This window comes from Onychomys torridus, chromosome 2 (genome assembly GCF_903995425.1).
Source record: "Onychomys torridus chromosome 2, mOncTor1.1, whole genome shotgun sequence".
Lineage (NCBI taxonomy): Eukaryota > Metazoa > Chordata > Mammalia > Rodentia > Cricetidae > Onychomys > Onychomys torridus.
The window spans coordinates 56833274-56850348 of NC_050444.1; the positions used below are offsets into that span (position 1 = coordinate 56833274).

At 39.1% G+C, this 17075-nt stretch overlaps 1 protein-coding gene and 1 pseudogene across 1 annotated transcript in view; one reads left to right on the forward strand and one right to left on the reverse strand.

The window, feature by feature from the left end:
• The window catches only part of Znf292 (zinc finger protein 292), a 72334-nt gene that overhangs the window by 37854 nt on the left and 17405 nt on the right, over positions 1-17075 (reverse strand). The gene's annotated exons all lie outside the window — the stretch shown is intronic.
• LOC118577370 lies at positions 2753-3822 on the forward strand (annotated as a pseudogene).

Consider the following 17075-nt stretch of genomic DNA (forward strand, 5'->3'; position numbering starts at 1 on the left):
GGGACTGAAGAATTAGCCATAATTAAAAGAGAACAGCATCACTGAGGTCAAATCTTCTGGTAGTGTTTCCTGAGGTTCAGTACATAGAAACTGTGGTCCAGAGGCAGCCAATGCTGTATTTTCTGCTGGCAGCCAAAGTTCGTAATGTGTCAGTTTCCCAGGTGGTACTGGTTTTGAAGGAATGAAGGAGTCATGGCATAGTTGAAGAAGAAAAAATATATAAACAGAAACAAAAAAACTTTCTATGATATAAACAAAGAATTTATGTCCAACCAACTAGTCCTACAGAGAATACTGTAAGCAACAGTTAATGCGGAAGAGAGGATTAAACACAGCCAAGAGACTATAGAAAGAAAACAAAGGAAGCTATAATGACTAAAACACAAAATATGACAATATAAACAGTGCATGTGTGAGTGTGTGTGCGCGCGCACACACACACACACACACACCTATTGACAGTAACTTTAAATGTTAATGGTCTCAATTCCCCAATGAAAAAACATGAATGGAATAAGAAACAAAACCCAAGCTGGTTAAGGCCTTTAATCTTAAACAACACTGGGAAGGCAGAAGCAGTGCGTTCCATAGAGACGCTGTCTCAAACAAAACAAATTTAAAAACAAGTCTTTCTGCTGTTTACAAGGAACTTTAAAGATAAGCACTACCTTAAAGAGAAAGGATAGAGTCCAGAGGCGGTGGCTGTGGCGCACGCCTTTAATGTCAGCACTTGGCAGGCAGAGGCAGGCAGAGCTGTGAGTTCAAGGCCAGCCTGGTCTACAAAGCAAGTTCCAGGACAGCTAAGACTGTTACACAGAGAAACCCTGTGTGTGGGGGTGGGTGGGGGTGGGGGGGGGAGATAGAGAAACATATCCCAAACACATGGAACCAGGAAGAAAGCAGCTGTCATTATCCTAATTCTGACAAAACAGTTTTCAAACCAAAACTAGTCAGAAAAGAAAAGGAAGGGCATTTCAGTCTAATCAATGGACAATTAACTGAGAAGACATTCCAACACTAAACACACAGGTATCACACTCTGACACACCCAATGTCATAAAATGATTACTACTAGAATTAAAGACACTGATTAACTCCAATTCAGTAAAAAACTTTCTCCTATAAGTAGGTCATCTGGACAAAAAAGAAACAACATACTGATCAAATAGACCTAATAGGTCTATAGAATATTTCTCCCAAACTCCAAAGAATACACATTCCACTCTGAAGCCCATGGAAGCTTTTCTAAAATAGAACATAGCCTGGGACACAAAACAAATCTTAACAAGTTCAGAAAAACTGAAATAATTCTGTATGTCCTATCTGACTACAAAATGCAATAGTTTAAATCCACAGCAAATGAATGTCTAGTAACTACACAGTCATGGAGATTAAATGACATATTAATAAATGATAAATGGATCAAAGGAATAAGAAAAGAAATAAAAACATTACCAGAGTTAAAGGAAAATGAAAACACAATGAAACCCAATCTCTGGAGCACTGTCCTGAAAGGGAAATTTGCAGCTAACCAGCTCCTACATTAAAAAACTCAGAGAGCATACAAAAAATGACTTAATGATGTAACTCAGGAATCTGAAAAAAACAAGAACAAACCAAACCAAAATCAGTATATAGGAAGAAATAATAAAAGTCAGAGTATAAATCAATGCCATAAACACAAAGAAAACATTACAAAGAATCAATGAATCTAAAAGCTATTTTTTTTTTTGAGCAGGTAAGTTCATTCAGCAGACCCCTGAACTATCAACCAAAAGACATACTAACAGACAGACAGAACCAAAATTAACAGAATCAGAGATGAACAGGAATACATTACAAGAGACACAAAAGAAATCCAGAATATTTCAAATATAGTTTTAAGACCAATACTCAATTTAGAAAATCTCAAAGAAATGGACTAATCTAAAAATTCATCTAAACCACTAAAGTAAAATCAAGAAGAGCTCAACAACGTCAAGACCATAGCAAATAAGGGGATCAAACAGTAATAAGAAGCCTTTCTTGAGGCTGGAGAAATGGCTCAGTGGGTAAGAACAGTTGCTGTTCTTCCAAAGAGGACCAGTGTTTGGATCTGAGCTCACAGCTCCCTGTAATCCAGCTTTAGTGAATCCAATACCCTCTTTTGGTCTCTATGGGTACTCAAATACACATGTACATATACATAAGCAGAAACCATGTACACATGAATAAAAATAAACAAATATTTAAGGGGTTGAGGATTTAGCTCAGTGGTAGAGTGCTTGCCTAGCAAGAGCAAGGCCCTGGGTTTGATCCTCAGCTCAAACACACACACACACACACACACACACACACACACACACACAAACAAACAAACAAAAAACAAAAAAAAAACCCAAATATTTAAAAAAGACTTCTCACTAAAACAAGCCCATGCCCAGATGAATTCACAGCAGAATTCTATCAGATTTTCTACAAAGAACCATAAACAGTATACTTAGCTACCTTGATCAAGATGGCTTTATCCTAGAGATAGAGATGATTCAGCATATGTAAATCATTAAAATAAAGTCATACAAATGGACAAACATCATGTGATCATCATGTGAGCATTTCAACAGATGCAAAAAAGGCCTCTAACAAAACCCAACATGCCTTCAATAATGAAAACCCCAGAGAAGTACTCTGTGCCTGCTTTTGAGCTACTCTGCAGTTACCTGTCATGCACCTGCAGGCTTGGGCAACACACCAATCAGATTACTGTCAACTGATCAGTGATGAACATGACATTGATCCTACCTCCACATATAAGGGATAGTAACCTCCATGTGGCCCATGCTGTGCTCATGGACCTAGAGGCCCACACCATGGATTCAGTGAGCTCAGAACCCTTCTGGTACATCAGGCCTGGTAACTTCTTAGGTAAGAGTAAAGCTGAGAATAAATGGGCCAAGACACTCTACAAAAGTTACAGAGTTGCCCCAGTCGCTCTTGGACATTATGAGGAAGCTAAGAGGTGTGACTGCCTGCAGGACTTTCAGCTGACCCAATCCCTGGGTGGGAGATCTGGGTCTGGGATGTATCCTCCTCATCAAAAAGATCTGAGAGTAGTATCTAGACAAAATCACGAACATCAGTGTAGTACATTCCCCCGGAGTGTTGGACACAGTGGTTGAGCCCTACAATGCCACCCTTTCAGTCCATCAACTTGTTGATAACACAGATGAGACCTGTTGCTTTGAAAACGATCTATGTGACTTAACACATCTACTTCAAGGGCTAAAGCTGATTACACCCACTTAAAGTGACCCAAACTCTATTTACCACCACAAGTAAGGTATCCACTTGCCTGAAAATATGGTACCCTCTCTCCAACTACACTTATTCATGCCTGGCTTTGTCTCCTTGACCAGTTGGTACTCCACCCTGATGGTACCTGAGCTCACCCAGATTTTTGATGGCAAGAACAAGATAACCATCTGTGACTCCCATTGCTCCCTACTGCCATGGGTTCTAATTGACAACAGGTGCCATGTGTTCATGGAGGAGGTGCAACAGATGATTAACATCCAAACAAGAACAGTAGTGACCTAGTGCAGTAGATCCCCAACAATGTGAAAATAGCTGTTTATGACATTACACCTCAGGGACTATATGTCTGTCACCTTCAACTCCAACTGCACCACCATTCAAGAACTGTTCCAATGTATTTCAGAACAGGTCACAGCCATGTTCTGGTGCAAGCTTCATGCACTGGTGAATGAAGGCACAGGTGAGATGGAGTTCTCCACGGCTGAGAGCAACATGACTGCCCTGGAGCCTTACTACAGGCTGAAGTGAAGAAGAGGGAGGGGGAGGAAGTAGCCCAGAGTTGTCTTAGCAGATAAAGCATGTGAGCAGTGTGAACTCTTTATTCACTCAGTTTGTCTGCTAGTCATGTCCAATGTGCATTTGCTGCCCTATCCTAACATCACTTATACAGATAGCGCTATTAAAGCCATTTCATAATGTGAGTAAAAGTCCCAGAAATGAAAGAACTTGAGGAAATCTTCAACGTATAAAAAAATAAAAAATAAAGGCTACATATGACAAATTCACAGCCAACATCATAAACAAAGAAAAATTCAAGCTGGGCAGTGGTGGTGCACGTCTTTAATCCCAGCACTTGGGAGGCAGAGGCAGGTGTGTCTCTGTGAGTTCGAGGCTAGGCTGGAACAAAGCAAGTTCCAGGACAGCCAGGACTATTACACAGAGAAATCCTGTCTCAGAGACAGAGAGACAGAGAGAGAGAGAGAGAGAGAGACAGAGAGACAGAGAGAGAATGAGAATGAGAATATGAATGAGAGAATATCACGGACACACTCCCATTTATAACAGCTTCAAAGGGATGGGGGGGGGAGAATAAATCTAATGAAGGAGGTGAGAGACCTCTACAATTAAAACTTTAAATCAAGAGATTTAAGATAAAGATGGAAAGACAGCCCATGCTCATATAATAGAATATTGTGAAAATGACCATTCTACCAAAAGCAATTTACAGACTGACTGCAATTCCAATCAAAATTCCCATGACATTTTCCACAGAAATGAGGGGATCCCTAAAATTCGTAAGTAACAACAGAAGACCCAGGATGGCCAAAGTAATACTAAGCAAATACAGTGCTAGAGGAATTGCAATTCCAGATATGTTACAGAGCAATCATAATAAAAACTGCATGGCACTGGCACAACAGAAGAACCAAATATGGGCACATAAAACTATAGCCATCTGATATCTGACAAAGACGTCCAATATATGCACTGGAGAAGACAGTCAATGCCAACAAATGCTACTGGGAAAACTGGGTGACCACACATAGAAGGATGAAATTAGACCCCTATCTATCAAACAGCACAAGAGTCAATTCCAAAAGGATCAAAGACTTCAATGCAGTAACTGAAACTCTGAAACTGCTACAAGAAAAAAGATATGGGTGCAGGGAAAGACTTGCTGAGCAGGACTCCACTGCCCAGTAATTAAAGCCAACAAAAGACAAATGGGACATCATTAAACTAAAAGCTAAAGAACAATCAACTAAGTATATCTGAGAATTGATATCCAAGATAGTCAAAAGAACTTGAAAAAGAGATAATAAATGACAAAAATAAAGGGAGGGGACTACAGATCTGTAGAGTTCTCAAAAGAAATAAGTGGTTAAGATGTGTATTTTAATCTTTTCAAAAGTGTTCAACATTACTAGCAATTAGTGAAAAGCAAATTAAGACTATATTGAGATTTCATCTTACCTCAGTCAAAAATGGCCAAGACCAAGAAAACTGACAAATGATGGTGAGGATATATGGTTGGTGGGTTTGCAAACTAGTACAGACACTATGGAAATCAGCGTGGAGAAAAAAAGCTAAAAGTAGATCTATCAAATGACCTAGCTATACCATTCCACAGCATATGTCCAAATGACTCACATCTTACTCCACATATACCTGCTTGGCCATGTTCTTTGCTGCTCTATTCACAATAGCCAGAAAATGGAAAACAGCCTACATGTCCTTCATCAGATGAATGGACAAATAAAAATGTAGTATGTAAACACAATGGTTTATTTACTCAGCTGTAAAGAACTGAAATTTGCAGGAAAATGGACAGAACTAGGAAATATACTGAATGAGGTTTCCCAGATCAAAAAGACAAATTCCATACCTTCTTTCTCATTTGTGGAACCTAGCTCCAAATCTTTACAAATGTGGATATAACCTGGATTAACTGCAGAAACCACTAAAGTAGAGAGGGACCAAGGGAGAGGAGGAGAGCTTAACATGGGTGCTACATGAAGGGGAAAATGGAAAAAAATGGGGGTGGGCTACCTGAAGAGGGGGGCAGAGGGACAACTAACACTAAAGATGTTTGAAAAGGCTACAGTTCACTCACACTCACACACACACACACACACACACACACACACACACACACACACAGTTGAAATGAAGTTGCCCCACTTGGAGGGATAATGCTGCTGCCCCCAAGAGTCAGAGGCTATCTACTAAAAACCCAGTGCCTCTGGTTGAGTTGTTGGTCAGGAATCCAAGAAACTCCCAAAGCAATGCAGGCTACTGCCATTCTAGATTGCCTCCCATAACATGAAGCTAAGACCCGACTGATGAAGACACCACACACTTAGCACACAGGACTTGGAGGAAATCAAACTGAACTGACCTGGAAGCCTCCTCCCTGAATTCTAGTCTCATATTATTTCAAGATGCTATGCAAGCTGACAGGGAGAAAACAAACAATATTCCTATCTAGTTGTAAAGACTATGAACCACGGGGTTGGGGATTTAGCTCAGTGGTAGAGTGCTTGCTAGGCAATCTTGGGTATAATCAACAGCTGCCTAATTAATTAGACTTAAGAACCACTTAATAGGACTAAATTCATGTTCAGTGCAGTAAACCTAGCCAAATACTGTGGCTGGTGAGGCCATGTACCCTAAAGCCTACTGCCTACTTTCCTAAATCTGTGTAATTCCTAACTACATTTTTAAATACTTATCCTCTCTCACCACACGTCAAAGCTCATCTGCAACTTGTCAAATGCAGAGAACAACCACCCTACAAGGCTCAAGGAACACTGGAAGATTTTAGCAGCCAGAGAACCATGCTGTCTGCTATGAGACCCATCTATATACAACAGGGAAACTACACCCATGAAATCTCAACAGTACAGCTGCCCAGACAAGACCAACAATGACACTACCAGCTAACATGCCAATAAAAACAGAAGAAACAGCAAAAGCTCCAGCCTTGGACAAAGAGCTACAGTACTTAATGCTGCTGAGAGGAAGAATCAGTCTTCTCCTGGGACAAGCCACCTGACAGATTGTCCAATCCCAAGAGGTCAGCCCTAAACATATGTACATATTAGCAATACTAAATGGACAAGTTGTATTTACATATACGTGTGTGCTTATGTGTACACATAACCATGTAACAATTATTCAATAAGAGGAGGTCAGAAATTTGAGGGGACAGGGAAATGATGTAAGAAATTTAAATTAAAATTTTAGTAATTAAAACAAAATAAAACTTTATTAATAAGGAAAGAGATTTTTAAAGTACAATTTTCTGCTGTTCTTTCCTTTGGAGTACTGTGTTTCCTTCCATGGTCCTTAGCAGTTTTTTTAAAATAGTTAATTACTCTTTTTTTATTAATTAAAAATTTTCATTTATTTTATAACCTGTCTGGCATTTCCCCTCCCTCCTGTCCTTCCATTCCCTTCCCTCTTAATTATACTTTTATTAAGCATTTTGACAGTTTTTTAAATGAAGTTTATTTCTAGGGCCAAAAGAAAATGGAAAATTGTTTTAAATAAGTTCATTTGTAATTTATTTGATAACAAAATATAGGTTCGACTTTTTACTTAAATGAGTATTCAGATGTTTGACTCAATACTTCCCAGATACACAGGAAGTTATTACATTACGCAGTGTGGATAAAACTCATGGATACACTAACTAACTTGCAAATTATTCTATATATTTTATATTTGTATCAGGTAATTTGAGAAACTTGTACAGTTCATTATTTCTCAGCTAACTTGTTAAGTAGCTGAGTTTGAAGAAACTTTCCCTTATAGTTATAATAAATTAACACACAATTGGGACCATGTCACTTACTTTTGTTTAATGAATAATCTAGGTAACATTTTAAGCCACAAACTGTTCTTCAACTCACTTTAATGTAAAGCAAAAATTTTAGAGTCTAGATATTCTTCAATGTTTGATATATTACTCATATAAAATAATATTTCAAGGTTGATAATTGAGTTGTACATTTATTAAAGCAAAATGGATGTAATTAATATCATACAGTATCTAGCTTAAGTGTAATAATAAAATTTTACATACTACTGGCCTGAGTATAAGTTATGTGATAGGTTTTGCGATCCCATTTGTGAATGTCCATTAGATAGAACAGGCTTGCTTTACAGAAGAGGGGGTTTTCTGGATGGCATCAAGGTTATGTATTATAATGAACTCCTAGTTCTATTCGAAGTTAGTAAAATGAATATTTAGCTTTTATTTGAAGCCACAGCACTCTTCATGCATACTAATTCACACATTTTTTTTCATAAACTGTATGTTCTTTATCTCAACTTTAAAGTGTTCAGGGTAGGTTTTTACAAGTAATGAAATCTCATTTCAAAAGTTGTGAACTGAAGACAAGTGATACAAATTGCCCAAATTAGGCAATATTAATGGCTTTGAGTCAATTTTATTTAGCATTAAGTCATGCATTTTCTTGGAAAGTTATGCAAGCAAAGTTATCCACACATTACTTATTTTTGAAGAAAGTACATGAATAAATATCATTATTACTTAAGGAACAAAGAAAAAAATCAAGAAAATGAAGTGTTACTTTGTATTTGAAAATTTTTTAAGGTTTATTTATTATTTATACAGTGTTCTGTCTGCATGTGTGCATGCAGGCCAGAAGAAGGCACCAGATCTCATTACAGATGGTTGTGAGCCACCATGTGGTTGCTGGGAACTGAACTCAGGACCTCTGGAATAACAGTGCTCTTAACCCTGAGCCATCTCTCCAGGCCCGTATTTGAAAATTTGAATAGCCATTTTCTGAAAATGTACCCTTGATACACACGGAGTTGGATTACATTTTTGAACTATTAAAGTATATTTTCTGGAATGAGCACTGTTATATTGGGAAGGAGGGGGTAAATTCTAAAACAAGCTTAACTACCATGTTCTGTTCCCTTACTTAGGTAAAGCAGAATTAGGACTACCACTGCCCGCCTCCTCAGATGGCCTGCCCCTTTCCTTCTCTACAGACAGTGGGTGTGTTCACCACCCTCTGCGCATGCTGCTACTGCTTCAGTGCACAGAGAAGAAACACTTTCAGGTAATTAGATATAAAAGGATGGCTCAAGTTCAGCCTGGATTCCTGATCACCCTCTCCAAGGTCCCATTAGCCGCAATTGTTCTAAGCGCTTCTTTTTATCAAGTCTGGCCACAGCAAACAGGAAATTTCCATGGGTGGTCCATGCAGAAGAATAAAGTAAGTAGCAGAATTAGATCAGTTTAACACAATTCAATCAGGAATGAGGCAATTTGTAGTGGGAATTCACTCCACCAATCAAGTTTGAGGATAAGCCTTAGGTGGTATATATGGGAGTCCAGCTCCCAACTTTTGAAAGGTTCTGAGGTGGAGGAGAGAGGAATTGAGAAATGATAAAGAGACCTAGCCAAAGAGAAGACAGAAACACAGGATAACTTCGGGAGGGCCTGGGTCAATACCCAACAGCCTCTTCGTTTATTCCAAAGGATTTTTTATAAGCCAAGGGGAAAGGCAAAAGACCTCCCCCTTGCAAGATGAAAGCACACTGTACAGCCAAGTATAGACATTTTCAAACTCCTGGTAACCACGGCCGTGGTCAAATCATCCAATTATGCAACCCTGCTGGGGAAAGCAAGCTCAGATTCTTGGACCCCGAGTAAGGTCTCACTAGATAGCCTCTGTGGACTCCCACAGGTGTGGCTTCTGATCTGAGTATGTGATCACTTAAAAAGAATTAACAGGAGATGGGGGGGGGGGGTATAGTGATATTTTATTTGTATTGAAATGTGATTTTATTTGTATGTCAGTAAAGTTGCCTTGAGGTCAGAGCAAGCCAGAGCAGAAGCTGAGCAGTAGTGGGGCACGCCTTTAATCCCAGCACTTGGGAGGCAGAGCTAGGCGGATCTCTGTGTGTTCAAGGACACAGCCAGCATGGCAGACACACACCTTTAATCTCAATACCAACCATAGAAGACCTGGAGGTCTGTACAAACAGGCAGTGACAAGGAGGTCATGTGGCTGGGTTTACAACCAATGAGAAAACAGAACAGAAAGTCTTTAAATAGACAGGACGCACAGAAGTAGGTCTCTTGCGGAGAGGAGGAACCGCAGAAGCAGTGAAGGGTAAGGTTTTCCGCTTTGGCTCTGACCTCGTGGTTTTTAACTCTGCAATTGGTTCTGTGTTTCTTATTTAACAAGCTGGTTACATCTACAGGGGGGAGTCAGACAGCTGGATCCATTCACTCCCAGACAGAATAGACAGTGGCTGTTCACCTGGTTCTGTATTCGTCAACTTTTCCATTTTTATTTACTTGTTAAAACATTTTTCCTGGCTTACATAGGCACAGTACCTGAAAAATACTTGAAAAGTCAGTCTTATATGTTATTTTACTTCACTTTCTTACTGACTTTATAAATTTTAATGACAGAGGACCTTCTAGAGAAAAGGGAGCATAAATTTCAATAAAAAATGAATTTGTAGATTAAACTTTAAGTAATGTAAGTTCTATACAGTTTCCTGTAATAATTATTTTTGTATTTTATTAATATTATAAATTCTAGTGCTTAATCTTTTGACATATATCTGTATGCACTGGTTGATACATGTGATTAAAGTAACCTTAAAAAATATGCGAAGACGGGTGGCGGTGGTACACTCCTTTAATCCCAGCACTGCGGAGGCAGAGCCAGGCAGATCTCTGTGAGTTCGAGGCCAGCCTGGGCTACAGAGCGAGTTCCAGGAAAGGCGCAAAGCTACACAGAGAAACCCTGTCTCGGAAAAATCAAAACATATTTTCTCTGATTTCATTTAATTAAGTTCTAAAGAAATACAATTTATAAGCAAAATGGTATTAGAAAGCATGATAATAAACACTTTATTTATACTGGAAATAAGAATAAAGTAAAATAGGGCAATGACCTTTCTTCTTCAGTCAAAAATACCATCCTCTCAAGAAGGTAGTGCTTAAAAGGCACTCGAGCAAGCAGGAGTTCACAGGCATGTGTGAAGAGAACACTCATGTTCACATACGAAGAGTGAAGACATTATTTTAATGTTAAAAACAGTATGTAAAAAATATTGATAAGTGTCACTGTTTCTGCAGTCCCCACATACAAGACCAATTTAAAGATATTAAAGAATGATTATAAGGTAGAAGCAATATTTGTAACAATGAGGGGTTTTTTAATTTAAAAAATTCATCACTCACAACTCAGTTAAGAAAGCATTTCAAATGGACCTCATTGGAATTATTAAAGAAAAATGTTTCTCTTCATCATTGGATAAGGAGATGGAAGACACCAGCACCAGAAAGTACAGACAGCATTAAGGCCCAGCTTTTAACTCACCAGTTACTAAAGACTCTCCCAGTATTAGTTATGCTAATAAGGGACTCTACATGTCTTTCTAATGTAGAAGATTTCCACAGGGGCTGCACCAGGTCCTCAGTGGACATGTCATGACTGTTAGCTTGGTGTTTCTGTAGGACTCCTAACCAGGGGAGCAGGTGTGTCTCTGACTCTGATCTCCTCTTGGGACTCTTTTCCTCCCATTGGGTTGCCTTGTCCAGCTTCAATATGGTGGATTTCGCCTCGTTTTGTTTTATCTTGTTTTGTCCTGTTTGCCTGTTGTTTCTTGCCTGCTCTTTTCTAAAGAAGAAACGGAGGGGTGGGTTTGAGAAAGGGGGGTGCTGAGAAGAGTGGAGGGAGGAGAAACTTGTGACCAGAATGTACTTTATGAGGAAAAGAATCTAGTACCTTTTCCTTGTTGGTTCTTGGGGTTTTTGTTTTGTTTTGTTATGTTTTAACTCGTTTGAAGCCTGCTACCCAGCTCCCAAATAAATTACACATGGAGGCTTGTTCTTAATTTTGAATGCCCAGCCTTAGTTTGGCTTACTTCTTGCCAGTTTTCCTTAGGTTAAATTATCCCATTAGAAAATGACAGGAGTTCCAGGTCAGAATAGACAAACAAAATGAAAAAAGCTAATTCCAGTTAATTTCCTAGAAGGATGTGAATTTTGGGATACTCAGCGTGACTATTGGAAGGAAGACGCACTGAGACACTATTCCGTAGATTTGGGACTCGGGGAGAAATGATCAAGGCCTGACAGAAGAGGGGTGGTAGTTTCCTCAGAGCAACACTGGAGGCAAAGGGACCATCTAGCACCACATTAAAAACCAAGGAAAGCATTTGACCATTTCTAAAAATACATTTTAATTAAAATAGAATTTTTTTTATCAGACTGCTGACATAATGGACACCACAAAATTGGAATTTCTCATTGCTGGGAGAAGGAAATGCTTGCCAATCTAGTGCCAAATAGAAAGAGGAGTTTGTCTGCTGGAAAGAGATTTTTTCCACTCAGCTTTGACAACTTGACAGACCACTTTGCTGGAGATATAGCCCAGACAATACTGATGAAGGAGATCACACCTTGACCAAGACTGCCTAATTGTGCATACCTCTTTCTCTATTTCATCTTAATCTCATGTCCTGAAGACAGACTGGACCTCTTTGTTGCTCTTCCCAATGTGGACATAATGAATAAATCTCCTTCCTCTCCTTTTAACCATTTGTCTGTCTAACTGGGCCTTTTGAGGATGGGTGGTCACCCCTAGACCGTTAGGGATGTCAAGGCCCAGGCTCTGACCCTAACAACTCTGATTGTAACAAGCTATAACAAGTCAGAACTCCAATATTTGCAAGCTGAAGATGATACAATCTTTGGAGAGATAAGTATATATGTGGTGCTTATACTGTCATTTTTGCTAAATTTTAAAATTAATTTTAATTTTATTTTATGAGCATGTACATGTATGCAAGTGACCATAGAAGGCAGAAGTACATCGCACACCCCTGGAACTGGAATAATATGCAACTGTGAGCTACTTGGGTGCTAGGATCCAGACTCAGGTCCTCTCAAAGAGCAGCAAGCACTCTTAAGCACCATCTCACCAGACTCACATACTTCAAAACAAACACCCCAAAGTTGTTTCAACAAAATCTGAGCAAAACAAAAATTCCTTACTTATGTGCTGCCTCTTCTGTTCTGTTTTTGTTGTTGTTCTGCGGGGGTGGGGGTGTCTCATGTAGCCAAGGTTAATTTTGAATCTTTGAAATCCTGGTTCTCCTGCTTCCATCTTTTGGAATGCTATGATTACAAACTGAGCCACCAAGCCTGGCCCTTTTTTTTTTTTTTTTTTTTTTTGAGAAAAGTTGGGTAATGAAATCTACACCCTATAGGAATGAGGTGTCAGAAAATATAAAATGCAAAGACATATACAATAATCCATGCACTAGTTACCTCACTTTACTAGGAATGGTAATGGCCATACTTACTGTACCTGTTGCTGTGATAAAATACCTAGAGAGAGCAATTTAGGGAAGAAGAATTTTTTTGGATCAGTCTGAGGGTAATCTATCATAGTGGGAACAGGCCTGGGGCAGGAACTGAAGGCAGCTGGCCACACAGCATCCACTGCCAGGAAGCAGAAGAGTGAGGAGTGCTCGAGGTCAGCTCACTTTCTCCTCTTTAAAAAGTCCAGGACCCAAGCTAGGGAAAGGTGCTGCCCAGTCAGCAAACCTAATCAATGTAACTAGTACCCACACAGGCATGCCCAGAAGATAACTAAATCTAAACAATTCCTCCAGAGTGTCCCAAAGCTTGTCTCCTAGGTGATTCCAGAACCCATCAAGCAGACAGTCAACACTGAGCATCTCTGACTGTGGCAGCTTGAATGAGAATGGCCCTCATGCTTTAATGCTTGATTCCCAGTTGATGGAACTATTTGGAAAGGATTAGGAAGTGTGGTCTTTTTGAAAGAGGTGTGTCACTGAGAGTGAACTCTGAGCTTTCAAAAGCTGATCTTTGAAGATAGGCACGAACTTAAATGTTGGGAAAAATAGTATTCCAAGTAAATGGGACCACGAAACAAGTATTGATATCATAATATCTGACAAAATAGACTTCAAACCAAAATGTGTAAAAAGAGTATGATAGTTTGAATGAAATGTCCACTGTAAGTATTGGAAATTTCAATACTTAGTCCTTGGGTGGTGGCTGTTTGGTAAGGATTAGGAGGTGTGGCCTTGTTGGAGGAGGTCTGTCACTGGGAGTAGGCTGTGTCAAGAGTCCTTGACACCTCAATGAATTCTCTGCCTACCAGCTGTTATGCTCCCTGTCATGGTGATGGCCTCCTATCCCTTTGAAACTGTAAAGCCACGTATAAACCCTACCTTCTACAAGTTGCCTTGGTCACAGTGTTTTATCACAGCAATAGAAAGTGACTAAGACAAAGACAAGCAGGACATTTCATTCTCAAAAAGAGAACAATTAACTAGAAAGACATTACAATCCTAAACATGTGCACTCAACTCTAGCACACCCAATTTCATAAAAAAAAAGCCATTCTACTGGACTTCAGGATACAGATTAATCCCATATTCATTAACAGTAGGTGGTTTCAATAATCCCAATTTTTCCAATGGACAGGTCACCTGGACCAAAACAAAAAACAAAAACAAACAAACAAAAAACAAAGAAACATACGAATTAATTGGCTTTGTTCAATCAAATGGATCTAACAGGTATCTAAAAAAATCTTTCATGCAAATTCCAAAAAATACCTATCTTTTTATTCACCAAAATAGACCACATACTGGGACACAAAACAAATCTTAACAAACAGAGAAAAACTGAAAAAAAACCTGACCATAATGCAATCCATCTCAAAATCAAAAGCAAAAAAAAATCTCTAGAAAGCACAAACTCATGAAGACTAAACAACACACAACTGAAAGATGACTAGATCAAACAAGAAATTCAACAGGAAATCTGAAATGAAAACATGCCAGACCAACATCTGTGCGACACATTAAAGCAGTCCTAAAGGGAAACTGTAGTCTGGGTGCCTACACTGAAAAAAAGAAGAGAAGGAGGAAGCACGAGTAGCTTAATGATGCACCTGAAGAGGCTGGAAAAACAAGAACAAACCAATCCCTGATCTGGTAGTAGAAAGAAATAACAGAAACCAGGGCATAAATTAATGAATATAGAAAAAAAAAAAAAAACAAAACAAAAATTATGACTCTAAAGAGATCTGGTTCTTTAAAAAAGAAACCAAACAAGACTGATTTCTCCTTCTATTTATTCTCTCTGCCTGCCAGCCCTGCCTAGCCTTTCTCCTGCCTTGCTATTGGCCATTCAGCTCTTTATTAGACCATCAGGTGTTTTAGACAGGCAAAGTAACAGCTTCACAGAGTTAAACAAATACAACATAAAAGAATGCAACACATCTTTGCATCATAAACAAATGTAAAACACTTTAAAATAATATTACACAATAGTGTTGGACATGAGTCTCTCAGCTCTTTGTTTTTCTGATTCTTTCATGGGATGTATTATTTCATGCATTCTTGTAGATGAGACCTTCATAGTTAAAAAAAAAAAAATCACTGGTGATATAACTTCTGAAGACTATTCACTGAAGACACATTAAAGGCTGGTCTACAGAGGGCCTATGCTGGCTGGTCATGTCTCACGCAGCCTGCCTATCTTGCTGGATTTTGACCCTGGTCCTTTCCTACTACAACTCTTTTACCAGTTACACTCCCTGCTTTTACTGGAACAATCTATTCTCCTGAAATGTATACCATGCTATAATGGAATAAAACAAATTCTTATCCATTTTACATGTGCAAAGTCTTCATTGCTGTATCCAAGATAAGCATACTCTGTATATATCTATTGCAAATTGTTTTCATGAAGAACCTTCTAATGAATGAATATATTATTTAACAGAAGTCCCCTGAGTAAACTGTACTGTCAGAAGAAACTTAGCAATGCTTCCTGAGTCAGGAACAACTTATTCTCACATATGATACAAACTTGCCAAAACCTAGTACCTCTTGTGCCTGCTACCAGATCAGTCCAGCCAGCGTTGTCGCATGCTTCTCTTGGGTAGCTTGTTCCTGGGGTGACAGGTGAACTGCTACTACTCTGGCCAGTTTGCACCATGAGACATTCTGAAGTATGAACCAATGAGAGCTTAATAGGCAGCCACTTCAACCCCAGAAATCACACATTAAGTTAGCATTTTTCCAAGGAAAATAAAACTCATTTTAACAAAAACAAATTGTGATCTTAAAATACTAACAATTATAGTTCTCTAAAAAATGAAAGATTATACAGCCTTTGGGATGTTAGACTGCTACTTAAATCTCTTGTAAGAAGAATTAATAGATGTTCCAAGCAAGTAACTTTTAAATTGGCAAGATGAGTGGTGGAATTCAGGCTGCACTGGAAGGTCAAGAAATAAAGACAGTAAGTTTGGTGCTACTCCTTACTAAGCATAGCACTAAATAACAGAAATCAAGACAAGCAAAGCGTGTTCTGGACAGGAGAAATCACCTGTGTGGGAAAACATCTGAGGGAGAGTGTTATATGGAGACAGGTGTCCAATGAAGCACACCAAGATGAGAAAGACACATGTGCCTGTCTACAGACTAGAGGCTAGAACAGTGACAGAAAGAAAAGTGATGAAGATACAGGCCACGTTGGAAGATGCTAATTAAATGTACAGAGTTGCCAGGAGGTAGCACACGCCTTTTAACCCAGTACTCAGGAGGCAGAGCCAGGTGGATCTCTGTGAGTTCAAGGCCAGACTAGGCTACAGAGCGAGATCTAGGAAAGGCACCAAAACTACACAGAGAAATCCTGTCTTGAAAACCAAAAACAAACAAACAAAAAAATGTACAGTTTTTAAAAGCTATTTGGAAGAGGAATGGTCCAGGTACTTGCAAGGCTGAGGCAGGAGGATTCCAACTTCAAATTAGACCCCAGTCTCAAAAGGAAAAAAGAAAGAGTATTAGAGAAAGGGAGGAAAAGGAGGTTAAGGAGGGCAGAGGCGGGAAGAGAAACAGCCACTTCTTTAGACACCCAAGGAGGAAAATAAAACAATATCTGAGGCTTAGAGCTCTGACTGCTCTTCCAGAGGTCCTGAGTTCAATTCCCAGCAACCACATGGCAGCTGGTGCCGCCTTCTGGTATGTAGGCACACATGCAGACAGGGCACTCATACCAAAGGAGAAAAAAAAGAATCATATCTAGAAAGTCGTCTTCTGACTTCCATATGAGCACAGTAGTACACAACCCATACTCACAAACACACTCAACACAAAGTAATGACAAAATTAAAATCTGAGGTGAAAATGAGACGGAAAAATATCTAAGAATGGTCTAGTTCTTT